Genomic DNA, 17,975 nt, shown 5'->3' with positions numbered 1-17,975 from the left:
TATTATTTCGTTTCGGGGAAAATTAAACACCTTGAAAACTGCATCATCTTTGTATATCGAGTTAAAGGTACCGCCTTTGGACGGGTGTTATAGGATGCTAATACCTTCCCTACAGCATAATCAACTCTCGAACTCAAAATCCATTTTTTGTAAACTTGTCTTATCTTTATGGTTTTCCATGATTTTCCAAAATAAACTATGGTAACGACTCCCAAAATTTTAATTATTTTAGAGTTAGCCATCCCCTCGCGATTTTGGATATGGTAGATGGCAACTTCATTAGGGACATTTAGAGAGTCAAGCCATTAATCAGATATGTGAATTTGATGTGGTGTTCTTTATGTTTTCTTTCCTCTTACCTTTTTTGTAAATTCTTGTCTCTTATATGCTTTTGTATATTCTTATCTTTCTTGTATGTTTAGGATAATTATATAGTTTTTCATATTTTGTCTATTTGAAAATAATTGTTGGATATGCTTAATATTGAATCCTAGGACAAATGACATTTATATACCTGCTTGCGAAAATATTTTGGTTGTTCTATAGGCGGGGACATGGGTGTGCATGTTTTCTCCCTTCACACACGCACTATATGCATATCATGAAAGGGGTCCTATACCCAGGTTTGAGTGTACTTTAGATTAGAAAAAGGGATGTGTAGCAGTGCCATTTGAGACATATTTCTTGTTTGGCTATCGTGAGAACCCTAGCCAGATTTTCACATCTAGTTGCATCACAACTATTATGGAAATGTTATGAAAAGGGCCATAGCTCTGGTGACCTTGATCATTAGGTTTAGGGAACCATCCTTGCGAGGTTGCATATATTTTCCCTAAGATCCCAATCGCGCCGAACCTCCGCTATGACACAAATGAAGCATTGTGTGTAACATCCCGGTTGGATATTACTAATTTTAAATAAAATAAAATCAAATTTTCGCCTTTATTATAAACTCTTCCCCAAAACGCGAGAAAGTTTAAACTTTATTAAATGCCTCAAAATTCAAAAACCATAAAACACGACTTAAAGTTTTACATAATTTCAAATTGATAATAAACCATGTTTACAAAAGAGTAAACCAAAACAATTCATAAAGAAGTTCCCCTACTAGCCTCTCTCCGCCTCTAAGCATCAGCAGCTCCACCTGCAACATCATATGTTCCTGTGTAACGAATTCCACGGTCATCACCAATCACAAATAGATAAGGTGATATAACCACACAAAATATATACATAAACACAAGTCAAGTGTACACACACTCATAAGAGAAACTCTATCCTATGTTTCCCTACAGCATGGCCACCACCATATTTATCCACCTTCTACATCTTTTGATGATGAACTTAAGACATCATTTGCTGCCACAAGCCACAACTCATGGTTCCACCATCTACAAGCCACAACCTATAGAAACATGTGCGAGAATAACATGTTACAGACCACACTCCGTAACGCCAGATGAAGTTCTCAATACGAACCACAATTCATACTCTCGACACAAGATTGACAACATCACAACCCACAACCCGTGGCTGTTCAATCAAGTGGAGACCATTCGTACGAGCCACAACTCGCACACTCACACTGGTACCATATTCCATTTCGAGCCACAACAAAGGAATACCACGTGTTTACCCTCCATCCCGAGCCACAACTCAAGGGATGCTCCAGCAAAGTTCATCCTTAAGGTATTCATCCAAAGCCTTTGAAGATAACTTAACCCCTTATGAGGACTACAACCCTCACACCCTGACATTTATTTCTTCCATTGTCTGCCTCCTAATTCTACACCCTTTGTTGATATCCTTAAGTTGATACTTGCCGCCACGAGTGTCTACTTGCCCCTTCGACTACAAGCCACCACCTATAGTCCACACGTGGGAATGATCTTGTTACGGACTACAATTCGCAACACCAAGTGAAGTTCGTCAATACGAACCACAATTCGTATTTGTCGCAAGACTATCAAACTCGTCGGCTAATACCGAGGAGGGCAATCTTTCGGGACTCATCCGTATGGGCCACGATCTTGCACACTTTACTGGATTTCCAAAATCACCAAACTACAACCTCAAGTGGTCACGTGTTACTCCACTACAAGCTACACTCGTCATTGGGCCCCCAGTAAATCATCACCTCAAGACCTCCAACCAAAGTTGTGTAGAATCTCTTGCGCAATCCACCTTTGCACTCGGAACCTCCTAGTGCCACACTTTGTGTCACTAGGCGCACTCGTACTCTAGGCCGCCTGGCAGATCCTCTGTGTCACTTGGAGTTGTGTTCTCCCAGAGCTTACCTGCATCCAAAACACCAAAACATGTGGATACATATACCAAAACTCAATGCACATTCCACAAGTCATAAGAATCAACCACATATCTTTTTACACAAGGATTCATACATTTATACCATGTTAATACTTGGTTAATACAAACCATTCATGTTATAAGGAACTCAAAATCATAACCCAATATGCACCAAACTAAAATTTATAAAATAACTCAAACAGTAGTGGTAACATTCCCTTGAATCTCGCATACCAATCCAATTTTAACCTTCTCACAATGGGTATAATTTCATATATATGAATCACACAATAGCAATCTATTCATTTTGCAATAATTTCACATGCATTATGCCAAGCTCACAATTTATCATCCATACATGATCATGCGCTTTAAAAACTTCCAAACCATCAATCATGCATATCATATATCTCCCACTACAAATATCTAAACAAAGATCACACCGTATAAACTAAAGAGCAACATGTTATGAACCCTTTTTCAAAATTTCCGCAAAATCTGATAATTAACGAACCGGGAAACGATTTTTTACAAAAACTGTGCAGACTAGAAAAAATATATTCGTCTAGCGACTAGTTCCTGTCGCCTAGTGAAACAAAACTAGAAACCTAGCACCTAGTAGTAGGAAACCACCGCTCGGCAGTCCCTACTACGCGAAAAATACAAAAAACAACGTAATTCCACCTACTTTGGTCAATTTAAAGGCACCCAAACATGTAGTATTCAACAAAGGTTCATCCATCATACATAAAACTACCCAAAACTAAAGGTGCAGGTTCAAACAGAAACCACAAAGTCATAGAAAAAAAACCAATCCAGTTTGTATCACCTGGCGGGCCATCATTGTCGTCCGACTGTTTCTAGGCAGAATCTTAGTTCAAATATCATGGGTCGCCTTGCCGGTCTTCATTGCCACCAGGTGCTTTCTGGAAAATTCCAAAAACGTGAAAAATCTATAAACTTGGCAGAAACAAAACACACAAATGCATCTCATACATTACACAATTATATAAGTAAAGGTTAAAGCATGAAGTGCAGCTCCCCAAACTAGAATTCCTTCTCCAATGTGCTTTGAGGATTCTTTCTTGCGCCAAAGGAATTGCCTCCACTTTGATACCTCTCCTGACCCTTGCAGCAAAGTCTCCCCCCACTCTCTATTTACTCCTGTTCTAATGCTCTCAAGACTCTCATTTGCAGCCCACATGAATTGGTATTCTAAAAACTCACTTTCTTCTCACCATTGGCTTCTTAACTATGCCTTAACTATGCTTAATGTCACGAAAAACGAAAATTAAAAAGATAGCTTAATGGCCATTCAAGGACCATTACACTATGGTTTCTCAAACCTTCCAGGTGCTCCCTACGATGGCTAGGGTTTTCTGATCATTCTCATTCATGACCAAAAAGATTTTTGGCAAAAAGAACCTATTTCGCATAAGTTAAGGTCCAAACACACAACCACACAATTACCAAACCAATGCACAACCAAATCAACCAATTCATGTTTCGTGATAATTCCTATGCATCTAGGATTATAATATCACGCCTTATGGTCCAACATGTAACATCCCTACTGGATATTACAGATTTAAATAATATTATAAAGAAAATATAAATAACCTCATTTATTAAAACCTCATTTCTCAAAGTCATAGGTAATTTAAAACTTTAAAACGCACTTAATGAAATACCTCAATTCATAAATATAATTATAAACTCCCATACATAACCAAAATCTGATAAAGTGAAAGTTTACAAATCACTGAAAACCAAAAACATTAAAAATTGCAAATACATCTTTTATTCCCGACTAGCCCCACTTCGGCTCTAAGTCTCACCAGCTCTTGTTGTAATATCCTCTGCTCACGTGTACCGCGTACACGATCATCGCCAAACACAAGCAGATAGGGTGAGCTAATATAATAAGCACATATAAATATAAATATCATTCATATACTTATAACAAAACACATAAAAAGAATTCCCTCCCTTCACCCCACATGGCCACAACCATGTTGATATCAGCTCACATCACAAGAGACTTATCCTTTCCTTCCACATGGCCACAACCATGTTAGCAGTGTTCTACATCTTTTAGTGAGTACCTCAAGATGTCTTGCTGCCACATCTATCGGCCACAACCGATAGAGCACATGCGGGAAACCATGCTACGGATCACACACTGTAACGCCATGTGGAGTTCCCAATACGAACGTAGTCAGTAACGTCCCAAGACTACCAAACTCGTCACCTAAATACTGAGGAGGGCAATTCATCTGGACCCATTTGTACTGTCCACAACCAGCACACTCACACCAGCAACACTCGCCAACCCGAGCCACAACTCAAGAGTTCCTCGTGTTCATCCGCTATTCCAAACCATAACTCAAGGGACGTCATTCCGGGCCACAACCCATAGAATGTCACATGCTTAACCCCTATCCCGAGCTACAACTCAAGGGATATGTTCCGAGCCACAACTCAAGGAACTCTAGCAAGCCCACCTATGAGATATCTTAGAAGCCTTGTAGACCATGCATCACAAATCGTACATAAACCAACCCGATATAGTATTATTGCTTGCCTTGAACACACAAACAACTCCACTCTTCTCAGCATAGACTAAAAGAATTCGCTCAAGCACCCACGCCTATCTCGCTTGCACGAGCACTTTGCATCATCAGTCCACGAACTCTCGCTTGAGCGAGCTCCCTCTCGTTTGGGCGAGACCATCCTTCGCCCTGGACTAATGCACCTCGCCTAGGCGGCATGCTAAACAAAACAGCCAACGCACCATGATTCCTCGCTTAGGCAAGGAATGCTTGCCTGAGCGAGAAGCTCCTTCGCTCAAAACAAAACTTCCCCGCCTGAGTGAAAGACTCAAGCAGAAAACACGAAATCCTCACGATTTCTCGCTTAGGCGAGACACACTCGCCTAAGCAAGATGGTTTGTCGCCCAAAACCAAAACTTCCCGCCCGAGCGAGATGCTTGAACAGACACAGATGCAACTCTCTGTTAATCTCGCCTAGGCGAACCTGGCTCGCTTGAGTGAGAGTTGCAAACTTCTGCACTGTAACGCAAACAGGCACCAACAAAAACAAGCACAATTGGCATACCAATTCATACCAGTCATTTGGAAACAATGCACAACCAATGATCACAAGGTATAAACCCAATACAGTCCTAAAAATATCCATTTTAGAATCATCAACGACATATACAATGTAGAAACTCATCATACTCATACAATTTGTTAAGGGTTTCAATAAAATAGCACCAAAACACACAGCCCCTAATTCCCTCGTGTGCAACACAAAATTCATGGCATAGCTTCAACAAAATCATGCAATTTTTTATCAAAAGCATACAATTTCGGTTCAGCTCCCCTAACTCGAGATTTCCTTGCTTAAAACTTGAAAAGAGTATGCTCCTTCTCCTTGGCCCAAAAATAGTTTTTTAGCTTCTTCTTCTTCTCCTTGCTTAAAACATTCAAGTCACAACTAATTTTTAGCAAAAATATAGTTAAATTTGGTTCACCAAGGTTTTGAAACCATGACCAAACAATTGCCCAGTTCGTTACACAAGCACTCAACCATATCATGTTTCATGACAATCAACATAATTCTATAATCATGTCATCACTCAACATGACCATGCATAATCTTAATATTAAAATTAATAATAAATCAAACAACACATGATTAGCATATACATAGGACTCGAACCCAAGTCCTCTAACATAATCAAGTACTCTCAACCACTTGACCTAGTACTTTTTCACATCACATCAATCAATATTTAATGCCACAAAGGCTCCCATTACCCACATTTATTAATTAATTAATTTGCACGGGTCTTACACAACATATTATTAAAATAATAAAACCATTAAATTACCCTTTAATGGCATACACAAGACTTGAACCAAAGTCCTCTCATAATAGCCAAGTACTCTTAACCACTTGAGCTTGTATTGTCCCTTATCTTCTACCTCCACATTAATTAACTTAGGGACTCTCATCCTTGCATTTATAAAATAAATTTTATTTATTTATTTAATTTTTTCAGGTCTTACATTGTGTATTTGTATTCTCGTCTCATTTTTGTAAATAATGTTGTTTTGTTTTATGTTACCTTATACATGTTGTTTGATATGATACTTACATCTCCACTACTTGATAATTATAGTTTTTATTCAATTTAAATAAATTTTGATTATCGTGTTAAGTATTGCATTTGTTTGATAGTTAACTTTTCAATATATTATAGATTTTAATCATCATGTCTAGTTTTGGACTTGCTTGATGGTAATTTTTTATCATGTTGAGTCTCAGATTCACTTGATAAATATAAAAATTTATTAAAGTTTAAAAAAAAAAGATATTGATCGGATCGAAGTTTTAATTAATTGGTTTGAAAAGAGAATTACGTAACCTTGATTTATCATTTTTATGAGAATACGTAGGAGCAAGATCAAACACCTTGTCAGACCTATTTAGGGCGAACGTGTGGGGTGTCAATACCTTTCCCATGCTAATTTGACTCTCGAACCTGATCCAGTTTTGCAGACCATTTTTTTTAGGTTTTCCACAGTTTCCTAAAACTATGGTGATGACTCCCTTTCCAAAATTTGTAAGTTATTTTAAATTGATGATTTTTTTTATATTGTCGTCATCTCACTATTTTTTTAGGTTGCGACACATGGCGACTCCATTGGAGAGATATGAGAGTCGACCCTTTTAGTTGAGTGTGCAAAATATTTATTGTTTTTAAATATTTGTTTTTCTCGATTTATATATATATATATATATATATATATATATATTTGTCTTTCTCGGTTTTATATTAACTTTCTTATAGAGATCTATTATGAAATAGGTGTATTATAGGTGTATTATGGATGTGAATAGATATATTGTGAAACATGTGTATTGTGATTGTGAACAAGTGTCTTCAGTCATATTCGCATTGATGCCATATTTCTTTGGCATCCTAATTATATTGTGAACAAGTGTATTATAGGTGTATTGTGATTGTGAATAGATATATTGTGAAAATTGTGTATTGTGACTGTGAACAGGTTCTTTAGTTATATTCATATTGATGCCATATTTCTTTGGCATCCTGATTATATTGTGAACAAGTGTATTATGAACATGTGTGCTCGTTTGTATTGGCATTAATGCCAAACTTTGATGGGTTCTCAAAGACGATTGAGAATATATGTTAGATATGATTCTCCCTCAATAATAAAATATCTTGAACTACCAATATGATATTTATTTGTAGTTCGACTTTTACTCTCACTTTGATGAATAAGTTTTTTCAACATTAGAGAGAGAGAAAATAATTGGAAAAGGATATTGGTTGGAAAGAATTATCATCATCTTATCATGATCCTCCTACAAATGAATGTGAATTGAAAGTTCAAAAGATAATTCATTTATAAAATTAGTCAATAAATTACCAGATGTTACTAACAGAATGGATAATCAAATCATATATATCAGTTGCTAATGCTCATAATATATTTGATATTAATTCATAACACGCCTGAAGCATGGTAGTTCTGTTGGTTCCAAATACACACTTGAAGCGTGATATTGATTCCAAAGATAAAAATTCTTAAATGAGAAAATAAGCTAAAATGGTAGATGACATAATCGAAAAGGTGGAAATCTCAAAAGATTCATTTGATATAATTAATGATTCGATTTCAAAAGAACCTCAAGTACCTGAAATTGTTGAAAATGATGAGATCTCAATAAATGATATCATGAATCATATAATATGGAACTAAAATGAAGTCAACATTGACAAAAATTTTCTATATAATATAGCTATGAATGTTATGAATGACAATGACGATCAATAACCAATGATCATTAAAGATTATCGACAAAGAAAGGATTGGCCAACATGAAGATATGCAAAGCATAAATAGATTCGTTTGCTAAACGAATGGTTTTTGGACCTATAGTTCGCAACCTGAGGGTGTGAAACTTGTTGTGTACATATGAATTTTCGTGAAAAAATAAAATAAGAATGATGAAATTGTTAAATACAAAGCACAGTTAATTACTCAAGATTGTTCACAAAACCTAGTATTTATTTGTGAAAAGACATATTCATTGGTATGGGATGCAATAAAATTGTAATATTTGATTATCCTAGTTTCACAACAAGGTCTGCATTTACATTTAATGGATGATGTTACAACATATATGAAAATCCTTGAAGGATTTAATTTGCCCAACAAGGCAAATTCTAAATAGGGTTATTCAATAAAATTGAACAAGCCATTTTATTAATTAAAGCAATTAGGGCATGTGGTATAACCGTCTTATTGAGTACATGTTAAAGGAAGGGTATAAAAATGACCATATTTGTCCTTATATTGATATGAAAATATCTGAAAATGAATTTGCCATAATTGTTGTTTATGTAGATTACATAAACATCTTTGGAACTCCTAATGAGCTTACAAATGCAATTGATTATTTAAGGAAAGAATTTGAGGTGAAGGATCTTGGAAGGACAAAGTTTTGTTTGGAATTACAAATTGAGTATTTAAAAAAAGGTTGATGAAGCTCTTTGCATGGATTGGGAGAGGGAGAGCTTCATAGGTGCAACGAAATTTGGAGTGAAAGCAAGGTTGAAGGCTCTTAAGCAATGGAATGGTGTGGTGGAGATGAAGTTCTAGGAAGGAGAAGCTATCCTAGAGGAAAAAGACTAGAGGAGATCTAAGGAGATTTCTAGCTCTCATGACTCTCAATAAGAAAAATGTGTGGAGTGCTCTCAACATCAAGACATTTACCATTCAAATTAAGAGTAACATTTACACAATCATAGGACCTTTCTTACGTAGTCTAAGAAGAAGGAAGAATTCAACTAGGCTAAGTTTATGACACGTGTTGAATTCTTTCTAGATCTAAATCTAGATCTCTTTATTTGATTGATCAAGTGCCATGTTGCAAGTCACATCTTTCACATTTCAACATATGCTCAATGTGTTAAATACGACATACTTTCTAAACACTTATTCGGCCAAAGCTTGTTTAATTAGGTCGTGAGCCTAATTAAACAATTGTTTGGTGAATTTTTGATTCAATTATTCAAAGCTACAAATATTTACAAAGGATGGCCCAATTACATTGGTTGAATTTGCACATGCACTCAAATGTTCATCTAGATTTTAATATCTTCCTTAGCCCATTTGAATGGTAGCTTGATTCTATTGGGCCTTAAGATCTTGACCATCACTAGCATTTTGAATCTTTTTAAGAATTTCTCTAGTGATTAGACCTTTATTTGGGATTGGGCCTTGTTTTGGTATTGGGCCTTGAAATGGGCTTGGGTCGGATTCATCAAAGGTGTTTTTTTACATCAAGAAGCTTATATAATAAAAGTGCTTAAAAGGTTCTATATGGACAAATTATATTCATTATGTACTCCAATGGTGGTGAGGTTGTTAGATGTTGACAAAGATCTTTTTTAGACCTCAAGAAAACGATGAAGAACTTTTTGGTCCTAAAGTACCATATCTTAGTGCTATAAAAGCACTAATGTGTCTTACTAATTATATTCGACCTAATACAACATTTGTTGTAAATTTGTGAGCAAGATATAGTTCTTCACATACAAGAAGATTAGAGTAAAACATATACTTTGTTACCTTAAGGATATTATGAATATGAGCTTAGTTTATCCAAATGATTCAGAATCAGACATAATGGCTTATGCATATGCATGTTATTTTACATATCTTCACAATGTCATAATGATTTATCACAAACAGAATATTTGTTCACATATGGTATCATAATAATTTCATGATGGTATATAAAACAAATCATAGCAGGAACATCGTCTAATCATACAAAATTCTTATTATTATATAAGGTAAGTTGTGAATGTATTTAGTTAAGGTCTATAATTCAACATATGCAAGAAACTTGTGGTTATCCCCAATAAAGATGGAATCAACAACCATATATGAATAAATAGTTTATTGTTGAATTGAAAGGGTGATATAGATATCTAAAAGATTCATTCATGTGAAAATCTAACAGACTTATTTATAAAGTCTATGCCAAGAAGAATTTTTAAGCAAATGATTCATAAGTTCGGACTACGTCATCTTAATGATGTAAGTTTACATGAGGGGTAGAATAGAATGTGATGAATTGTATTTAAGAATATAAGATATTGTACTTTTTTTCCTTCACTAGGTTTTTTTCCGAAAGGATTTTTCTTAAAGGTTTTAATAAGACACATTCTCTTATCAATGAACACACAAGAGGGAGGGTTATGAATTAATAGTTGTCCATTAATTTGATACAGTTACTCATATGATTCATTACTCTTTATGTAAATATTTATATTAACTATTTGATTTGTATCCTTTATGGATTACATGTTGTATCTATAAATAGGACTCTTTCTATTAGTAAAAAAACACAAAAAAGTTACTCCTCATTCTCTCATTGTCTATTATTCCTTTACTTCTCTTTATTATTAACTTTATTTTATAACATTTTTTCTTATTTTTATGTGTTCAATTTATTTCTTTCCTTTATAAAAATTATTTTAACCATATTTTTTATTTTTTATTAGCCTAATTTAACTTTTAAAAATATTTTTATATTTTTAAGTATCTTTATGTTTCGTTATTTTCTGTCCATTTTTTTCTTGCATAAATTCATTTTACTTAATTTAGTTTAAAATTTAATTATGATAATAAAATTGAGTGCAAGGAGTGTTGTTAGTTGAATATTAAATTTATTATTAGAAGTTGTTAGAAGTTGTTAGAAGGATCTAGAGATCACAAATAATTATTACTTTAACGTTTTTGTTTTCTATTTTTGTTATAAATTAAGAGTCAAGATTGTCATGTTTTCATGGAGTGTGTACTGCCAACTATATTTTGATCATTTATGGACTCAATAATTGTAAGTGGTTAAAGAATTTTTGTTCTATGATTTATCCACTATGAAATTACAAACCTAAGTCTAAAGGCAATAATCAGGGGACCTAGTTCACTCGAACATCATGGAACATGTATTTCGTTAATGGGTACAAGTTTCACATAAAGCAATGGAATGAGGGAAAAAAACCAAGACCTTGGGGTTCATATAAAAGGTGTAACATAAGGAGGAAAGGATAACTTTTATGGCATCATCCAGAACATTTTTTAGTTGGAATATGAAGGGCTAAGTAAGAAATTTTCTCTCTTCTATTGTAGATGGTTAGATCCCACACAAAAAAAGTTTACTAGGATTCATTCACAACATAACATTGTAGAAATCAACATGAATGCAGAATATGTTATACGATCCATTCATTCTTCCACAAAAAGAAGTTAGACAAGTGTACAGTGTCCCTTATCCCGCAACATATACAACTTTTCGAGGTTGGTGCATAGCATTAACTATAAAGCAAAACAATAATTTTAAAGTAGATAATTGTCAAGCTACAATAATTGAACGATTACAAGGCTTAGTTGACTCTCAACTCTTGAATTAATAACTAATGATGTATCAAAATAATGGAGGATAATAATGAACATGTACATGATTCCTAGAAAGAGGATGAAGATGACAACAAAACTAAGATGTTAACAATATGGATGATTTAGGTCGATGTTATATTTATTTGCATTTGTTATATTGAATTTGTAAATAAAGAAATTTATTGCAAACATAAATTTTGTGTTCCTTTTGCAGGAAGCATGCCTAGGATGTGAGGAATAGATGGTAAAGTCATCTTGGCCGGCCAATATAGATGTGACGTGCACAGAGCCATGCATGGTCGTCTTGTCGTTGGACTTCGCAATATTCCTTTTAACTCGCAATCCCAACCAACAACCTCTACCCCTTCCGATAGCTGACAACCTCAACAACCCTACGATCTAAGATGTCTTATTCCTCTACTCTTCCATAGGTTTACATCTTAGGATAATTCCTCTATCTCGTCCCTAGGTTAATAACTTAGAATGTTTGATTTCTCTATTCCACACAACCACCCAGCCAGAGCAAGCTCAATTTGTGCAACGATTTAGGATAATGTTTGAGTCAAATGTAATATTTCTTAGTACTCTTAAAATAGTGTTATAATTTAGTTTCCTTGACATATGCATTATTATAATGTAATGTCAACGTAGTATTACTACATATCGACGAAGGGGATGTAATGTGAGTGTATTATGAGGTATACTTTCATTTGAATTGGTTGTATTAATGCTAAATTGTGAGATGTAAGTATGAATTCATTAAAAAAGTTAATGTGCATTGTGTGAAAAGTGAATGTTAATATGAATTCTCTAACCCACATCATTCTCAGGAAAGATTAGAAACGAGTACAGCGAGTTAAAAACAAAAAGAGTAAACAAAAATCAACTAATAAAAAAATATGATCGAACAAAAATAACACAAAAAACAACTTTTATACAGGTCGTGCATTTACTAGATTCTAATCATATGCTTACAATCTCGAAGTTGATTTCATGCATGAGATATTAAATCATGGTTTATTTTAATTAATCGAACAAAAGGATATATCTGACATAATATCAATTTCATTGTTATATATATATATATATATATATATATATATATATATATATATATATATATATAATTAAAAAAAAGAAAATATATATAGTTAAATATGTTTTTAGTCTCTGAACTTTGATCCAAAATTAAAATTAGTTCATGTCTAATACTTAATATATTTTGGTCCCTAAACTTTAAAAATGAATGAATATAGTCCTTTTAACTCAATTACGTTAACTTTTTTCTCAGGTGTTGAACGCATTTCTCAGTATATATTGAACTAGTAATGTGTCAAACAGTGTAAACAACTTCAATACTAACATAAAAAACGTTCAACACGTAAAAAACAATTAACATAATTGGGTTAACAGGACTATATTTATTCATTTCTAAAGTTTAGAGACCAAAATATATCGAAGTTTCAGACAAGAACGAATTCCAATTTTGAGTCAAAGTTTGGAGACTAAAAACATACTTAACCATATATATATATATATATATATATATATATATATATATATATATATATATATATGAAGTATACAAATTTGACAATCATATAACCCTCCTCTGGAATCTACTACAGAAAAGGTATTGTCTATCACAACTCATCACCAAAAACAGTGTTAAACCATGGAACAAACCCTCGTAAGAAGAAAACCTAAAACGAATAAGATTTGAAGAGCTGGAGTGTCAAGATGAGGAACTGAGCCTAGAGAAAATCTGTTGGACGTGAGATCATATTCTTGTTTAGAATGTTTTGTATTTTATTCTAGTAAGAGGAATGTTTTGTAAAGTTTTATTTATCTCTTTTTTTTCAATATTAACAATGGCATACTTGGGTATAAGATATCGTTAAATGCACGAAAGATGAGTTTAGCAACCACGTAGGAAATAGTAAAATGTTTTGAGAATTAAAATTCCCATAGATGTATGTGTAAAAGAAAAAGAATATTCTGATATACCACATCAAACATCTAAGGCTTTCCAAAATTATCTGCCAAGATATACAAGATCCAAGTTTGCTTTCAGAATAAACCAAAACAGAAATTATTTTGCATCATATTTATATATACTTCCTTTCTCTTACGGATAATCTGACTTATAATCTCTATTATTCTCCCCCTTACCTTCAAATCATGTCCAACCCATAGTTGGGTAATTTTGACAAACAAAATTTTAAAAGTTTGACAAACTATATTTTTAAATAAAAAATACTACTTTATTATCTATTTTTATTAAAAAAAATAAAAGTTAATCTATTTATTTAATTATATTTATAGAAACATTATCAAATTTGTAAAAAAATGTTAAAAATAATTTTTTTTTGACAAATTTGACAAAATTTCTATAAATAAAATTAAATAGATTATTTTTTTATTTTTTAATAAAAATAAAGTAATAAAATAGTATTATTTTTATCTAAAAAAATAGTTTGTCACACTTTGTTAAAATTTTGTTTGTCAAAATATCATTACTATTATTAAAAATTCTCATATTATAAAGAATTTTTTTTTGAAATTTTGTTAAAAAATTTTGTAAAAAAACTTTTTCCTACTATTTTTTTAAAAATTTTAATTGATAGGTAATTCTTTCACGAAAAATTATTTCTTACAAAATTATAAAATTTGTAATTATTTCTTATAAAATTTGTTATAAAAAATATTTTATATAAAATACCTTTTAAAAGAATTGGCAGCATAAATGTTGCTAGGATTCCATAGTTTAGAAAATATATGAATAAATATAAATTATTTTACAAATTAATTTTATAGATTTAAATTAGACATACTACTAACATAAAAATACTAAAAAAATGAATATAATGTACCTGTGTAGAATTATACTTATATTCATGGTACTAAAGTTAGTATTATCAACACCACCGGCACTACCATCTATACTTTATGTTATTACTCATACTTGATAAATTACAGTAGACTTTACCGTAGCAAATATAGGATATAAAATGAGTGAAGATAAACTTACAATCAATTCATCTTGTGAAAAAAATAAAAAGAAACATGTAATGCATCATGCATTGTGTTCTACTAAAAAACATTGTGCATTTAGCTGGTTTAGAGTTAAGCAAAATGCAAATATTCACTAATGAGAAATTTTTCACAAGAGGAAAAGTATATGTAGGTGTATATCTTCACTCATTTTATATGTTGTATATGGTAAAGAGTTTAAAGTAATTTATTAAATATGAGTAGAGACAAATTGTGGATGGTAATACCACTGGTGTTGACTTATATACTAAGAATGTAAGTATAATTATAACTAGCTAGCATTATATACATTTTTTTAGTACTTTTTGTGCTAACTATTTTTGTACATTTTTGTTAGATAAATGAAGGCTTTCTTTTCAGTTTCATTAAAACAAAAATAATTTTGCATATTACCAACCGATATTAAAATTATTTTTATTTTAATTAATAATTTCATCTTTATACTATATAGTTTTTGACACAATTCAGTTTTTATTTTTTAAATAAAATTCAATTAAGTCCTTTGTTTTTTTTATAGAAGACCCAATTTTGTATATTTTGTTAAATTGATACTATCACTATTTTTATAAGATAACTCAATTTGATTTTTACAAAATTATATAAACTCAATAGATTAAAATAAAAATATAAAAACTCAATTAAATAAAAAATATATAAAAAATCAAAATTAATTACAGACTTAAATATAACAATAAAATTACTAATTAAATCAGACTAAATATAAAAACTAAATTATTAATTAAATCAAATCTTAATTATCTTTTGATATTGTTTTGTAGTCATTTTAATATAGGCTTGTTGAATATACCGTTGCATGTATTATACAGTTTTGATAGCATTTCCTTTAAAGAGTTATATTGATCTAAGTATGTATAGTCATCTCTTGCCTTCTGTGCGAAACCAATAAAGTTTAATAGATCAATGTGAATACATTGGCAAACTCCAAAATGTCACATAACATGATTAACTATGTATGACAGAAACATACGGAAGGAACAATCTTCCCACTTATAGGAGAAACATCAACACTGATAAAAATGTCTTAACATCATTTCTGCGATAAGAAATCCATGAAAACTAAAAAGTAGAATTACACTTATCATGAGAATACATAACATGTTTTAGAGAAAAAACAATATAATTATGCAACGATTAAGAACCTCCTTCTACTGTAAGTTATCAAATGTGTTACAAAATAGGTTGATTACATAAATAAGCGTCATGTCTTTTATATTAAGCAAGATCACTCGATACAAAAGACAAAGCGCATACTTATATTAACCTAAGTATCACAAGTGATCACTTATCGCTGAAGAAGTTTGTTAATAAAATCATAATTACATTTCTGTTTTCAAACTCATGTTAACAAAATTCCTTTTTAGTTTTTACAAACTCTTTACCGCACAAATGATGCCAAATATCGTATCAGTGTTGATGGTTCTCCTGTAAGTCAAAGAATTCTTCCTCTCATGTTTTTGTCAGTAGAGTTTCACTACTTCATGTTATGAGCCAATTTTTTTTTCGACAATGTTTCTTTTTTTACCAATTAAACCTATATATCAACTTCTTAAAGAAGACAAGTAAAGAAAAACAAATAGTATTTACCACAATATTTTTTTAATTTCCCCAAAAAAACTAATTCTTTTCTTAAAAAAAAAGCATAGATATTACCTTTTGTTCATAATCCTTTTAGGACTCTTGATGCATCTTCACCAGCATCAAGTACGGGCCCTGCACATATGTATACCCTCTTAAAACATTCTAGTATTAGAAGATCAAAATAAACTCATTTTAGTATCAGAATATCAAAATCTAGAAACATCTTTACCTCATCCAAGCAAGTCTCAATGAATAACAGTAAACAAAACCTTTCTTCATGCTGCATGCAGTTCAAACTTCTAACCACCTTCAAAGACTAGTTTTCACTCAACTTCCCCTTCTAACTGCATCAAAGTCAAAATAAAACATCTATCAAAACTTTTAACAACAAAAAGAAAAACCTTAAGCAATGGAAAAGCTGTTGTATTTTAGAACGGTTAAAACCATGACATACAATGCCGGTTTTGAAGAATGCAATGAAGAGTGAGCAAAATCTAGGGCAATTCACACAAAAACTAATTTTCTTTAAAATACTACCATAGATTTTACCTTTTCTTCACTCACCAAAACCGCTCCATCGATACATCTTGAAATGTATCGAAGAATGGAAGGCTTAAATAGAGAAGAAGTGGAATAGGTGATCGAGAAGCACCAATTAAAAGGCATGCATGCTAGGGTCCAGTCTTCCAGCCACAGTAATGAAGGGTTTTTCCCCATTTGTCTTTATGCTTCACGTGATCTGTACCCACTGCATGGAACAGTGTTTTGTACAGAAAGATTCCTTTGCACAAACAGACAAGCTTTAAGAGACGTAGGAGACTTACTTACGATGTCACTTTACAAGAGTAGGTGGGTGAATAAATTTAGAGGAGGCACCTTAATTAATTTTGTGCAAATCAAAGGTGGCGTGTGTTGGGATAATAATGGGGAAGATTGAAAAAAGGTTTTTACTACACTTACTATGGTCATTAATGCAAAAACTTTTGTCTCGGGATTACACATACATATATCTCTATACATGCGCTCCTTCCCATTTAAACATTTATTACATTTTTTTAAAATAATAAAAACACAATAATAAATATAATAATAAATAAGTTTAATTCCACTTATTTTTAAAGCTAGTACTATCGATCTATTGGTCATGCCTACTTTTATAGCTATATTTCTCACTTTTCAAGAGTATCATTATGCTATTAGTGGCGTGTGTTGGGATAATAATGGGAAGATTGAAAAAAGGTTTTACTACACTTACTATGCTCATTAATGTAAAAACTTTTATAGCTGTATTTCTCACTTTTCAAGAGTATCATTATGTTATTAGTGGAGAACGTTTATTGAAAAAGAGAAAAAAGATTAAATTTATGTTATAAATATATTTATGAGAGAATAGACAATCAATATATTTCGTTTATATATATATATATATATATATATATATATATATATATAATAGACAATCAATAGATTTATGATAGAAGTGGTAGGACCACTTTTTTTGGA

General features: G+C 32.0%; 1 long non-coding RNA gene across 1 annotated transcript; it reads right to left on the bottom strand.

The window, feature by feature from the left end:
- Positions 1–7,814: 7,814 nt before the first annotated feature.
- LOC114192533 lies at positions 7,815–17,143 on the bottom strand. Its single transcript, XR_003606117.1, has 4 exons — positions 17,022–17,143; positions 16,702–16,816; positions 16,545–16,604; positions 7,815–8,043 (listed from the first exon to the last, which is right to left on the bottom strand). It is a non-coding gene; the product is annotated as an uncharacterized LOC114192533 (long non-coding RNA).
- Between the last annotated feature and the right edge of the window lie 832 nt (positions 17,144–17,975).

The sequence above is a fragment of the Vigna unguiculata genome, chromosome 7 (assembly GCF_004118075.2).
Source record: "Vigna unguiculata cultivar IT97K-499-35 chromosome 7, ASM411807v1, whole genome shotgun sequence".
Taxonomy (NCBI): Eukaryota; Viridiplantae; Streptophyta; class Magnoliopsida; order Fabales; family Fabaceae; genus Vigna; species Vigna unguiculata.
This window is presented reverse-complemented; position numbering and strand designations above follow the sequence as displayed.